We start from the raw sequence: 13631 nt of genomic DNA, 5'->3' as shown, positions 1-13631 counted from the left end.
CTCTTATCCTGTTAATACTTATTCAATCTTCTGTTTATGGATTACTCTTAGCATTTCTTCATTTGTGTAAAGCAGTCTCCAGACACCCATCATTCAGAAAGTTTTCCATGTGACTGACTTAAACTCTCTCATGGGTCAAATTCATCTGCTTTTGTGTCATATCATGGTTGAAGTAATGATTCTATCATGATATGCAGGTCCTTCGTGTTTGTCAAAATCCATTTTTTTTCTTTTCTCTGATTTGGAGGGCTTTATTAAATTCTTTTTTACTTTTAATTTTTTTATATTTTATTTTTAATTAAGTGTAAAATAATTTTAACATTCTTTTTTAAAAAACATTGAGTTCCAAATTATCTACCTTCCTCTTTTCCTTGCCTTCTTGAGAAAGCAAGCAATCTGATGTAGAATATATAAATGCAGTCATGCAAAACATACCTCCATATTAGCAATGTTGTGAAAGAAAACACAGACCAAAAAAAAAGGGAAAAAAAGGTTTCTTTTTTTAAAAAAGTGTGCTTTGATATTCATTCATACTCTATCAGTTCTTTCTCTGGAGATAGATAGCATCTTTCATTATAAGTCTTTTTTGGAATTGTCTTGAATCATTGTATTTCTGAGAATAGCTAAGTCATTCACAGTTGATTATCATGCAATATTGCTGTTACTGTGTGTAATGTTCTCCTGATTCTGCTCACTTCACTTTACATCAGTTCATATGTCTCACCAAGATTTTCTGAAACCATCGTGCTCATCATTTCTTATAGTACAATAGTATTCCATCACAATGATATACCACATCTTGTTCATCCATGCCCCAATTTATGGGCATCCCCTCAATGTCCAATTCTTTGCCACCTGATCCCAAGAGTAGCTATAAATATTCTTGTACTTATAGGTCCTACAGATCTAGTAGAGTTATTATTGGGTCAAATGGTATGCATAGTTTTATAGCCCTGTGGAACTAGTTCCAAATTGGTCTCTAGAATGGTTGCATCAATTCACAGCTCCATCAACAGTGCATTAGTGTCCCAAGTTTTTACCCCAACATTTGTCACTTTCATTTTCTGTCATATTAGCTAATCTGATAGGTGTGAGATAGTACCTCAAAGTTGTTTTAATTTGCATTTCTCTAACCAATAATGGACTAGTGCATTTTATACAACTATAGACAGCTTTTATTTCTTCTTCTGAAAATCACCTGTTTACATCCCTTGACCATTTATCAATTGATGATTGACTTGTATTCTTATAAATTTGACTTAGTTTTCTATATATTTGAGAAATGGGCCTTTATCAGAGAAACTTGTGAAAATCCCCCTGCAATTTTTATGCTTTTTTTCCTAATCTTGGCTATATCAGTTTCATTTGTGCAAAAAACATTTTTAATTTAATGTAATCTAAATTATCAATCTTATATCCAAAAGACCATTTTTCAAAGGTAGAATGCTGGTTTGGTAAGAAAGTTAAAAAAAAAGGTACACTATCTTGGTTAACTTGTAAGCAATGAGGAAGACTCTAGGTCCATATGTAATAAATTTGGACAGAGTCAAGCAAACAAAAATTGTTAGGATGGGGCAGTTAGGTGGTGCAGTGGATAGAGCACTGGCCCTGGACTCAGGAGGACCTGACTTCAAATCCAGCCTTGGACACATGACACTTACTATCTGTGTGACCCTGGGCAAGTCACTTAACCCCATTACCTAGCCAAAAAAAAGAAAAAAGAAAGAGAAAATTGTTAGGATGCTACAATCTGCATGTAATATCCAATTTCCTCCAACTCTTAATTTGAACTTGTTTAAAAAAAAACATGAAGGGGACAAAGGTGTGGAGCCAAGATGGCAGAGTAAGTCAGCAATTTTGTTGAGCTCTCCCAACCTATACACCTCTAAACAACTTTAAAAAGTGTCAAACTGAATTCAGAGTGGAAAAAACAACAAAAGTTACAGTGAGTCATTTTTCCAGCCCAGGACTGTTTAAAAGGACTGAAAGAAAGGTCTATAGACCTTGAGGTGGGGGCAGGCCAGGCAGCATGGCAGAAGTGGCACTAGGTATTGGTCTTGGAAGAGGTGGCAACAACAGCAGTGGAAGCAGCACTAAGAATAATCAATGCCCAGTGTCAGTAAGGAGACTGAACACCTGGTAATGAAGAGATTCCATTCAGACCACCTTGCTAGCACTAGGTGCAGTATTGGGTGTAATTTGGCAGCTCCATCAACTGATAACCTGTTTAGGGTTGCAGTTCTAGGGGAAAGAGGAGTAGCTGCAGTTGCAAAGGAACAGTTGTCATATCTGAGCAAAGATTAGAGCTCACCAGGAGGGCAGTGAATGGACCAAACACTGGATTTTTAAGGAAGCACCCAAAATTTACAGGCCTTCAGACCTACCTGTGAAAATAGCAGGACATAAAAATCCTGAAGCTCAATCCAATCATTCCCCCTTCCAATCAGAGGTAAGCAGAACCCAACTCTATCATAAAATTGAAAGTCAAGAAATAGGCTGGAAAAATGAGCAAGCAGCAGCAGCAGCAGCAGCAGCAGCAGAAGAAGAAGAAGAAGAAGAAGAAGAAGAAGAAGAAGAAGAAGAAGAAGAAGAAGAAGAAGAAAGAAGAAGAAGAAGAAGAAGAAGGAGGAGGAGGAGAAGGAGAAGAAGAAGAACCTGAGCATAAAAATCTATTGTGACAGAAAAGCTCAGACACAAACTTAGAAGACAATGACTTAAAAATATCTACAAAGCCTCAAAAAAGTGCAGATTAGACACAAGCCCAATGAGAATTCCTAAAAAGGATTAAGAAAGAGGTTTGAAGTTGTCAAAAAAGATTTTTAAAATGAAGTAAGTGGAAGAAGAAAAATTGGGAGAAAGAATGAGAGTGATACAAGAAAATTATGAAAAGTGAATTAATAGCTTGGTGAAAGAGGCACAAAAATAATGAAGAAAACAATTCCTTAAAAATAAGATTTGGTTAAATGACAAAAGAGGTAGTAAATCTTACTGAAGAAAATAACTCCTTAAAAAATTAGAATGGAGGGGCAGAGCCAAGATGGTAGAATAAAAGCAATGACTTGCTTGAGCTCTCCCCCAAACCCCTCCAAATACCTGGAAAAAAAATGGTTCTAAACAAATTCTAAAGAAGCAGAACCCACAAAAAGACAGAGTGAAACAAATTTGCAGCCCAAGACAACCTGGATGGTTGCTCAGAAAGGTATATAATGCTGGGCTGGGTGAGGAATGCAGTTTGGCATGGACACACAGGCCTTAGTGAACCTGAAGCAGGCCTAGAGGACTAAATAATGAGTAGCTGTGGAGGTTTCCTGACTTCTCAACCCATGAATGCCAAAGACAACTTAGAAGGTCAGTAGGAAAAGTCTCTGTCTGCAGTAGTGAGAGAGAAGCGTAAGGTCCCAGTTCCAGTCCCAGGGCAGCAGCTGCCTCCAGAGTTTCTGGCCCACAAACTGAGGGGGAATCTAGTGGCTAATCAGAGTGGGATTTCAGGGATCTTTCTGCTGGTGCAAGATTTTTTTGCTTTGCCCGTGCTTGGATCTGGGTCACAGTTCTAAGGGGCAGTCCTGGGGCGAGGAGCACTGGTGTGGTGGAGCTTGTAGTGAAGAGAAAATACTCCTCACAGTCCCAAGACAGAAAAGAGTGCTTGTGATCACTCATAGACCAGAGCACAGACCAGGAAAGGAGTAAACACGTCACCCTTGATCATAGCACCTTAGAAGAACTGAAAATTTTCAGGTCCCTAGAAGTATCTCTGAAAACAGCTGCACAAAACCCCCAAAGCTTGGGACAGTACATTCTCCACACTGGAAGCAGACTCCTACCTCAAAAAAGATTTTATAGCTCAAGTAATTGCCTGGGATCATGAACAAGCTGTGCAAAAAGAATCAGACCATAGTATCTTTCTTTGGTAACGAAGAAGATCAAAACATACAACTAGAAGAAGACAACACAGTCAAAGCTCCTACATCCAAAGCATCCAAGAAAAATATGAATTGGTCCCAGGCCATGGAAGAGCACTAAAAGGATTTTGAGAAGCAAGTAAGAGAAGTAGAGGAAAAACTGAGAGTGGTGCAAGAAAATCATGAAAAACAAGTCAACAGCTTGCTAAAGGAGATCCAAAAAAAATTGAAGAAAATAACACCTTAAAAAAATAGCCTAACCCAAATGGCAAAAGAGGTCCAAAAACCTAAGAGGGGAAGAATGCCTTAAAAAGCAAAATTGGCCAAATGGAAAAGGAAGTCCAAAAGCTTACTGAAGAAAATATGTCCTTAAAAATTAGAATGGAGCAATTGGAAGTGAGTTACTTTATGAGAAATCAAGACACTGTAAAACAAATTCAAAAGAATGAAAAAATAGAAAACAATGTGAAATATCTCATTGGTAAACAACTTACCTAGAAAATAGATACAGGAAAGATAATTTTAAAATTATTGGACTATCTGAAAGCTATGATTAAAAAAAAGGGCCTAGACATCATCTTTCAAGAAGTTATCAAGCAAAACTACCCTGATATTTTAGAACCAGAGGGCAAAATAGAAATTAAAAGAATCCACTGATCACCTCCTTAAAGAGATCCCCAAAGGAAAACTCCTAGGAATATTGTAGACAAATTCCAGAGTTCCCAGGTCAAGGAGAAATTATTGCAAGCAGCTAAAAAGAAACAATTCAAGTATTGTAGAAACACAATCAGGATAATACAAGATTCAGCAGCTTCTACATTAAGGGACCACAGGGCTTGGAATATAATATTCCAGAGGGCAGAGGAGATAGGATTACAACCAAGAATCACCTACCCAGAAAAACTGAACATAATCCTTCAGGGGGAAAATGGATATTCAGTGAAATAGTGGACTCTCAAGCATTCTTGATGAAAAGACCAGAGCTAAACAGAAAATTTGACTGTCAGATACAAGATTCAAGAGAAACATGAAGAGGTAAATGGGAAAGGAAATCATAAGAGACTTATTAAGGTTGAACTGCTTACATCCTGCTTGGGAAGATGATATTTGTAACTCATGAGTCCTTTGTCAGTATCAGAGTAGTTGGAGGGAAAAAAAATATATGCATGTAGATAGATAGATAGATAGATAGATAGATAGATAGATAGATAGATAGATAGATAGATAGATAGACAGATAAATAGGGGGCACAGGGTGAGTTGAAGATGAAGGGATGATATCTGGAGAATAAAATTAAGGGGTGAGAAAGGATTATACAGGGAGAAGGAGAAAGGGAGAGGTAGAATAGGGTAAATTATTTCACATGAAACAGACAAGAAAAGGCTTTTACAGTGGAGGGGAAATGGGAGGAAGGTGAGAGGGAATGAGTGAATCTTATTGTCATTGGATTTGGCTTAAGGAGAGAATAACAGACACACTCAATTGGGTATGAAAATCTATCTTACCCTACAGAAAATGGGGGGGGAAGAGAGCAGGAGGATGATAGAAGGAAGGGCAGATTGGGGGAGAGGGTAATCAGAAGCAAATACTTCTAAGGAGGGACAGGGTCAAAAGAGAGAACAGAATAAATGGGGGTGGGATAGGATGAAGGGAAATATAATTAGTTTTTCACGACATGACTACTATGGAAGTGTTTTCTGTGACTATACATGTATAACCTGTATCAAGTTGCTTGCCTTCTCAATGAGGGTGGGTGGAAAGGAAGGAAGGGAGAAATTTGGAACCCAACATTTTAAAACAAAAGCTAAAAAAAAAAAGTTTGTTTTCACATGCAACTGGGAAATAAGATATATAGGAAATAGGGTATAGAAATCTATCCTGCCCTACAGGAAAATTGAAGGGGAAGGGTATAATAGAAGAGGGGGAGAGATAAAAGGGAGGTCATGTTAGAGGTATTCAGAATGCATGCCATCTTAGGGTAGGGGGAGGGATGAGATGGGGAGAAAATTTGGAACTCAAAATCTTGTGGAAATGAATGTTGAAAACTAAAAATAAATTAATTTTAAAAAAGAAAACCTATGTAATAAATATTACACATTGTTTTTTTTTAAAAATTAGAATTAGTTAAGTGAATGTTAGTGATTCTCTAAGACATCAAGAAGTGACCAACTCAAAAATGCTGAAAAATAGAGGAAAATGTGAAAAATCTCAGAGGAAAATCAACTGATGTGGAAAAATAGATGGAGGAGAAATAACTTAAGAATTATTGGACTACTTGAAAGCCATGATTGAAGAAGTTATATTTCAAGAAGTTATAAAAGAAAAATTCCCAGATATTGTAGAACCAGAGGACAAAGTAGAAGCTCAAAGAATCCACTGATCACCTCCTGAAAGAGAACCCAAAATAAAGAATCATTAATTCTTAGTTATAGAGCCATAATTTAGAGTAGATAAGGCAAGCAGTTACCAAGTACACAAAACTAGTATTAGTGTTAATATTAGTGTACCAAGTACACTAATACATACATTAGTACATTAGTATACTAGTGTACCAAGTACATAATGCTAATAATGTAAGGATTGGAAAAAGTGGGCAGGAAGGAGGCCTAGCCGTACCAGATATCAAACTATATTGTGAAGCAGGAACCTTCAAAATTATTCAATAACCACAACTACCTCTAATTATCTTTAGTATACCAAGACATATTATAACTACCAACATCTATATCTATCTAAATATAGAGTTGATTCAAATTCATATGGATACAAGCTATTCACCAATTGATACGCAGTTTAGGCATATAAATATGGACTTTTCCAAAGAAAAAATCCAAAGTATCAACAATCATAGGAAAAAATGCTCTAAATCACTACCGCTTAGAGAAAGACAAAGTAACTTTGAGTTTCTCAATTTCATCAAATTGGCCAAGTTAAGAAAAAAAGGAAAAACACAAATATTGGAGGTGCTATAGGAAAACAGGTACAGCAATGCACTGTTGGTGAGTTGTAAATTGGTCCACCTGTTTTGGAAAGCAAATTAAAACTATGCCCCCAAAGTTATTAATCTGTTATTAATCCTTCAACCAAGAAATATGAATACAGTGGAATACTGTACCATGAGAAATGACGAATGCTATAATTTCAGAGGAACCTGGAAAGACTCATATGAACTGACATGTAGGTAAGTATGAGGAACCAGGTGAATAATTTATACCATTACACTAATAATGTTGAGACAAGAAACCTTGAATGACTTAAGATCTCTGATTGATGAAATAGCCAACCATGATTCTAATGATGACTGATGATGAAAATCATTCTACTCATACTATTACAAGGATGTTATTAATACAAGGTGCCAAATTAGAAATACATCTTTTTGATAAGCCAAATGGAGAAACTTTTTTTTACACGAGTATGAATATTTGTTGCAAAGCTTTTGTTGTTGTTGTTGTTGTTGTTGTTGTTGTTGTTGTTTCCACCAATGGAGTGGGAAGGTAGAAATAAGAGAAAATGGATTTTTGTTCTTTGAACAAATTAAATTTAACTGAAAAAGATCAAGGGTCTGACACATACCTGACAATTAGGGGTTTAATGGTCCTGATACTGCATGCCAATGAAGGGATGGGAAAAGGTATAGAGGCCAGCTTTGCCTTGGGGCCAAGTTCATCATTTCTGCTAGTTTCTCTGCTTCTTTGACTTTTCCTAACCAAAGTTTCACATCTTTTACTGGAAAGAAATGAACGTATTTTAAATTTTGTATCATTTACAAGGAGCAAGATGAGCCACTCAAAACCGAAAGGGGCTTCCTGGGTGAATATTCGATCTGAATGGACATAGCTTTAAATGAAAAATTATACATTAAGATAGATGTTTGTTATAATTAAGAGATTTTAAATGGAAATCATATAACCTTAGAAGATTACATTGGATGTGGAAATGCTAAAGCTCAGTCAATTATAAAATAGAGTTCATTTCTATGAGCACTATTTTAAAAAATGTGATCCCTTATGCAATTTTAAAGGCTTCCATCACAAATTATGCGTTCTAATATTGATCAAAAGTAAAATCATTCCTGAAGATGGATTAGAGATCACTACCAACTTAGCACCTGTATTCTGCTGCTCACTTAGCTACTCACCTGGCCATGGAAGGCTCAGAATGGAAAAGCCACTATCTTCTTTCTGCTATCGTTTTCATAAGAACTTGTAACACATTACCCTGGTCCTCCATTAGCTTGACCCCTTGAGAGGCTAGGCATTGGAGAGGGTTGAGGTTTGACTCAGGTTCTTTTTTTCACTTTTTATTTTAAGAGAACAGTTTTCTCATATACCTCTACATCTTGGTTGTTACTGCTGTCCTATACATATATATATATATATATATATATATATATATATATATATATATATATATATATATATATATATAATATATATATATAATGTATGTATGTATGTATGTGTATGTGTGTATATATATAATGTATGTATGTGTATGTATATATATAATGTATGTATGTATGTGTATGTATGTATGTGTATGTGTATATATATATAATGTATGTATGTGTATGTATATATATAATGTATGTATGTATGTGTATGTATGTATATATGTACGTATATGTGTGTGTGTGTGTGTGTGTGTGTGTGTGTATGTCATCCACAAAAACAATTATCAGGACTGAACTCTCTCTCTGTCCAATGTCTTTACAGGTAAACCTGATATAGACTAGTGGTGCTTTAATTTATTAATATTAGCCTGGCCTTATTTACCAACCATTACATGGTTTTAGGAAGAGATAGGGATTATATTTGATCTGTAATTGAGTTTTGCAAAGCTTATCTACCAAGCACTAGAAGATCCTTTATTCAGTCACCTCCAGACCTGGAGAAGCATTTGTTTTCCACTCCTTCTACTCCGGAAGAATAAGCATGAAACTGTTCACATACTGTCACTTCCTCCATTACCTTCCCCTTGGCCCACCAGGGGAATAATAATAAATAAAAAAACACAACTGAACTCCTCTAACTGCAATTTCCAAAAGCTACTTTCTTTGTGCTTGGAATTGCATGATGATCCTCCCATGTGCCATGCACATACAGCAATTTGTGGTCAGAGAAACAAAGTCAAAATCATCATTCCCCACCATCTTGTTGCAATTATAAGTTGTCTGCAGTCACTGGAATGAAATAGTAAACTTGTGGCTAAGAAGTTGTAGGTAAACTACAAAAAGGTGACTTCAGACAGAATGCCAATAAAAGAACCTTTACTAGATTCCTACTCTCACTACCTCCTTCTAAGCTTAAGTACAGTGACTTGTTGAGGTGACAGAGAAGGCTCACAGTTGAGTGAGCTAAAGTTAAGTACATGTTTTCTCAAGAGTTCTTTTACTCCTTCCCCAGCATCTGCTCTAGGATATGAACTCCAAGTACCATAGTTATAAGATTCTCACAGCTAAGCTCTATCACAGTTAGATAAAAGGTCTTTTGGGGACATTTTCTATCAGTATAAACTCTATCAAGTGAACTGCTTCCTGCTCTTCTTTCTGCTTCTCCTCCAGGAAAGTAGTTAATGATAGTAGTGGTTAATGGGCATGTAATTTTTTTTAAAAAATCTATTTCATTTGGATTTTGCATTAAAAAGTTCAGCTTAAGAAACCAAGTGTTTTAGAATCAGAGGACTACCACAGATATAGAACTGGAAAGATCCTTAGAGGTCATCTGGTCCAACCTCTTCATTGAATTGACCAGAGATTGGTCACAATTTGCCCAAGCTCACACAGCTAGTGCTAATATTATGTAAGGAGGAATCTAGGATACAAAAGAACCTTAAGAGAGTCATGAGTAAAAACCCTAGAAGAAGAAGAAAAAACTGCAGATGAGAAGTGCCATTCTTGGTGTGTGTTTCCCATAATCTAAATATATCCTTCTCCTGAAACACAATTGAAATATGTATTCCATCTTACCAGCACCATTGACAAAGACAGTTCCAATGTGAAATCAGGCAACACAAGGTGTCCCAGTTCAGGTTGTCAGATGAATAATCAAGTGAAGTTTGATGAGTTGAATTGGAATTCACATAGTTGTCCATGTCTTTGAGTGCTTAAAAGTGGAATTCCTAAAAGGAAATTGATCCCCAAGTGAAGGTACATTGTGGTGAGTTTTGGGACACATCAATATTCTGTCTTGGGACATGTATAAAATTAGGACAAGACAAGAATTTCACTGCATAATACAAAAATGGCATAGTCTCTTGGAAGAGACTATGTTCTCTTTTTACCTTTAGGTATAAATTGTGAAATTTTGTTCCCTGAGAGGTACATGAATTAATTATAGACATCCCCAAATGGTGTCTCTGAGTGTATCCAGCTGGCTTCTACAGAAGCTTGAGCTTTCTAGTTCTCAAGAATGAGGCAACTTTGCAGCAAAATAATGGGGCAGCTGACAAATGAAGAGGTTAATTAATGCAAGCTTTTGGGCAACCAGTACTAGACTACAACATGTATTGTTTTCAATAGGTGTTTTGAAACCATGTTATGGAAACTGACTTGGTCCATGTTCTCCTACACTGATGAATAAGTTGGCAAGCACATAGAGGAAGGAGACAAGGATGGTGAAGGATCTTAAGCTTATGCTATGGCATGAGGACAGGCTGAAGTAATCCAGGATGTTTAACTTTAAGAAAATAAGACTCAAGGGGAATATAGTGGCTGTCTTTGAGCATTTGAAGGATTGTTTGTGAAAGGGACATTTGACTTATTCAGCTTATAACCGGAAGGCAGAACCAGTAGCAAATGGTAGGAATTACAAAAGGATTAATTCAAGTGTGATATCAAGAAAAATTCCAAACTATCAGAGCTGTACAAAAGTGGAATGAAATACCTTAGGAAGTGATGTATTCCTACTCCTTGGAGGTCATTAATCAGAGATTTGATAGGCACACAAAATATTATTGTAGGGATTCCTTTTGGCTAAATGTTAGACTTGATTAATGCTGAGAATCTTTTGAAATCTGAAATTTTTGAAATCTGATATTGTGACAAGTATTGAAAAAGAATATAAGATAAGAAAGAAAGAACAAGGCCACCGGATTTTTTTTTTCAATTTCAAGAAAGTATATGTTTTATTTGACAGCCACTAAGACAAAGGAAGGACAATGTATGAGGGCATCTGGGAAGGAAATATCTTTGGTATCTTGGTTCTCAAATCTTGGAGTAATGTAGAAACATGTCAAATATGTCTCGTCAAACAGCCCAACCTGGTGACTAGAGGTCAAGAAACAGAACATGTAGGTTGGGGGATTCAGTGAGGATTTTAGTTGATGGATGTGAATTCAATTAAAAGTTGGTATCATTGTAAGAAGAAGAGAGAAAGAATAAAATGATAATTTGCACTGAAGGAAGAACCTGGATACTCAGTCCTTGGTTGAGGTTGCCAAAGGGGCCTTGCATAGATCAGCTTGCTATTGACTGATATGTTCAACATCTACTTGTACTGATGCACAGGAGGAAGGGAGCTGATGCCTGTGTGGGATGAGGCTGGAATGATGACCAGGAGTACACAGATGTGAGAGCTCAGCAGCAGGAGGACCTGAAGCAGCCTGGGTAACAACAGGTGGGTCTGCAGCAAGTAGGCTGGCAACAGCTAGAGCCACAGTAGCTGGGGCTGCAGCAAGGCTGGCAACAGCTGGACCCATAGCAGCTGGGGCGGCAACAGCCAGAGCCACAGCTCAGGCCACAGCAGGTGGAGCCACAACAGGAGATGACCATGGTGTTGGTGAGATGAGTTTCTAGGTTTATTTCAAGGTGAGTGAGATACTTGAATTCTCTTATATACCCTACTGTTCTGTGCTATTTCTAGCAAATCTGGGTACTTTGCTCGTTTTCTTTTCCATGATAGAAAACATGATTATCAAATTTTCTTTATTTTCAAATTAGTCAGCAGCATTTTTCAAGTTAAATATTTTTACTTGGGTGGAAAAATTAATCCTTTTCTAGGTGAGTTAACATTTACCCAATCTGCTCTTTGCTTTTGAATTGCTTCTTGTCTTTCTTCACTTTCATGTCATCTCAATGCAACCATGTGACTTTAAAAACTGAGAGCTGCCTTTGGTCATATTCTTTTACTTTTGTGTCACTTAATGGTTAGAGTAAGTGAATGGCCGTCATGGAACATAGATTCCTTATATTGGTCAAGAAAAGACATTTCAGAAAGGTGGAATGCTCGTGTGAGAAGACAATGAGAAGGCACAACATCATGGGTGGAAGGCTCTAACTTCATATATGTAATTATCATAGAGGGATATTCAAGAAAATGAAAATCCTTAGAATGCTTCAACCTGAATTTCATGTCCCATTTCCTTTAACTCTTAGCTTGAATATACCACTTAAAAACCCCATCAATTCTGATAAGCTGAGGTCTCACTTAGGGTGGACAAGCCATGAATCACCAAGAGTCCAACATGAAATAAGTAAAAAATTAAAAAAAAGGTGAGAAGGAAGATGGGCTAGTAGTTGTTGTGGTTCAGTCATTCAGTCATGTCTGACTCTTCATGACCCTACAAACCATGTCGTGCCAGGCCCTTCTATCCTCCACTATCTTTCAAAGTATGTCCAAGTTCATATTCATTGTTTCCATGACTCTATCAATACATTTCATGCTCTGCCATCCTCTTTTTTATTTTGCTTTTCCCAACATCAAGGTCTTCTCCAATGAGCCAAATCTTTTCATTATGTGGCCAAATAAGCTTCAATTTCAGTATTTGCCCTTCCAGTGAATAGTTCTTTAAGTACTGACTTCTTTAAGTATTGACTGATTTGACCTTGCTGTCTAAGGAACCTTCAAAATTCTTCTCCAGCACCATGAATTCAAAAGCATCAATTCTTTGGTGCTCAGCTTTCCTGATAGACCAGGACTCAATCCATACATTGTTGCGGGAAAATTCATAGCTTTGAATATACAGACCTTTGTCAGCATGTATGCTACTTATATCTTTATCTATTTATATAGGATACACTCAAATTTATAAGAATAGGAGTCATTATCTAATTGTTAAGTGGCCAAAAGATATAAATAGGTAATTTTCAAAGGAAGAGATCTAAGGAATCAATAAACATATGGAAAATGCTTGAAATAACTAGTGATCAAAAAGATTCAAAATAAATCAACTTTGAGTTTCTACATCACACCCATCACATTGGCAAAATTAACACAAAAAAACCCAAATAACTGATGTTGTAGGGGCTGTGGGAAAACAGGCACATTGGTGTGTAAAAGGCACAGTAGAGCAAACAAATTTTTATAGAAGCACCCCCTTCTTAGGGCTAAAGAAATGAAAACAAAAGGGATGTTCATCAGTTGGAAAATAACAGAACAAATGATGGAATATGACTTATGAAATGCTATTGTGCCATAAGAAATCACAAAAAAAGTTGGCTTCAAAGAATTTTGGGAAGATTTGTATGAAATGATATAGAATTAAGTAAGCAGAACAAAATGAATAATTTATACAATAAATTTTTTTAAATGGGGGTGACAGGGCCAAGATAGTGGTGAAATCCAAGCTATCCAAAATTCTCCTCCAAATACTTTTAAAATAATGCCTCAAAACAAATTCCAGTATGGCAGAACCTACAAAAGGATGGGGTAAAACAATTTTGTATTCCAAGAAAACTTCAAAAATTGGCAGGAAAGGTCTGTTGCCAGCACAAACTGGGCCCCAGCAAAC

Source organism: Phascolarctos cinereus, unplaced genomic scaffold (assembly GCF_003287225.1).
Source record: "Phascolarctos cinereus isolate Bilbo 61053 unplaced genomic scaffold, phaCin_HiC Scaffold_5;HRSCAF=322, whole genome shotgun sequence".
Classification (NCBI taxonomy): domain Eukaryota; kingdom Metazoa; phylum Chordata; class Mammalia; order Diprotodontia; family Phascolarctidae; genus Phascolarctos; species Phascolarctos cinereus.
The sequence above is the reverse complement of the archived record's forward strand: the minus strand, read 5'-3'. Positions refer to the sequence as shown.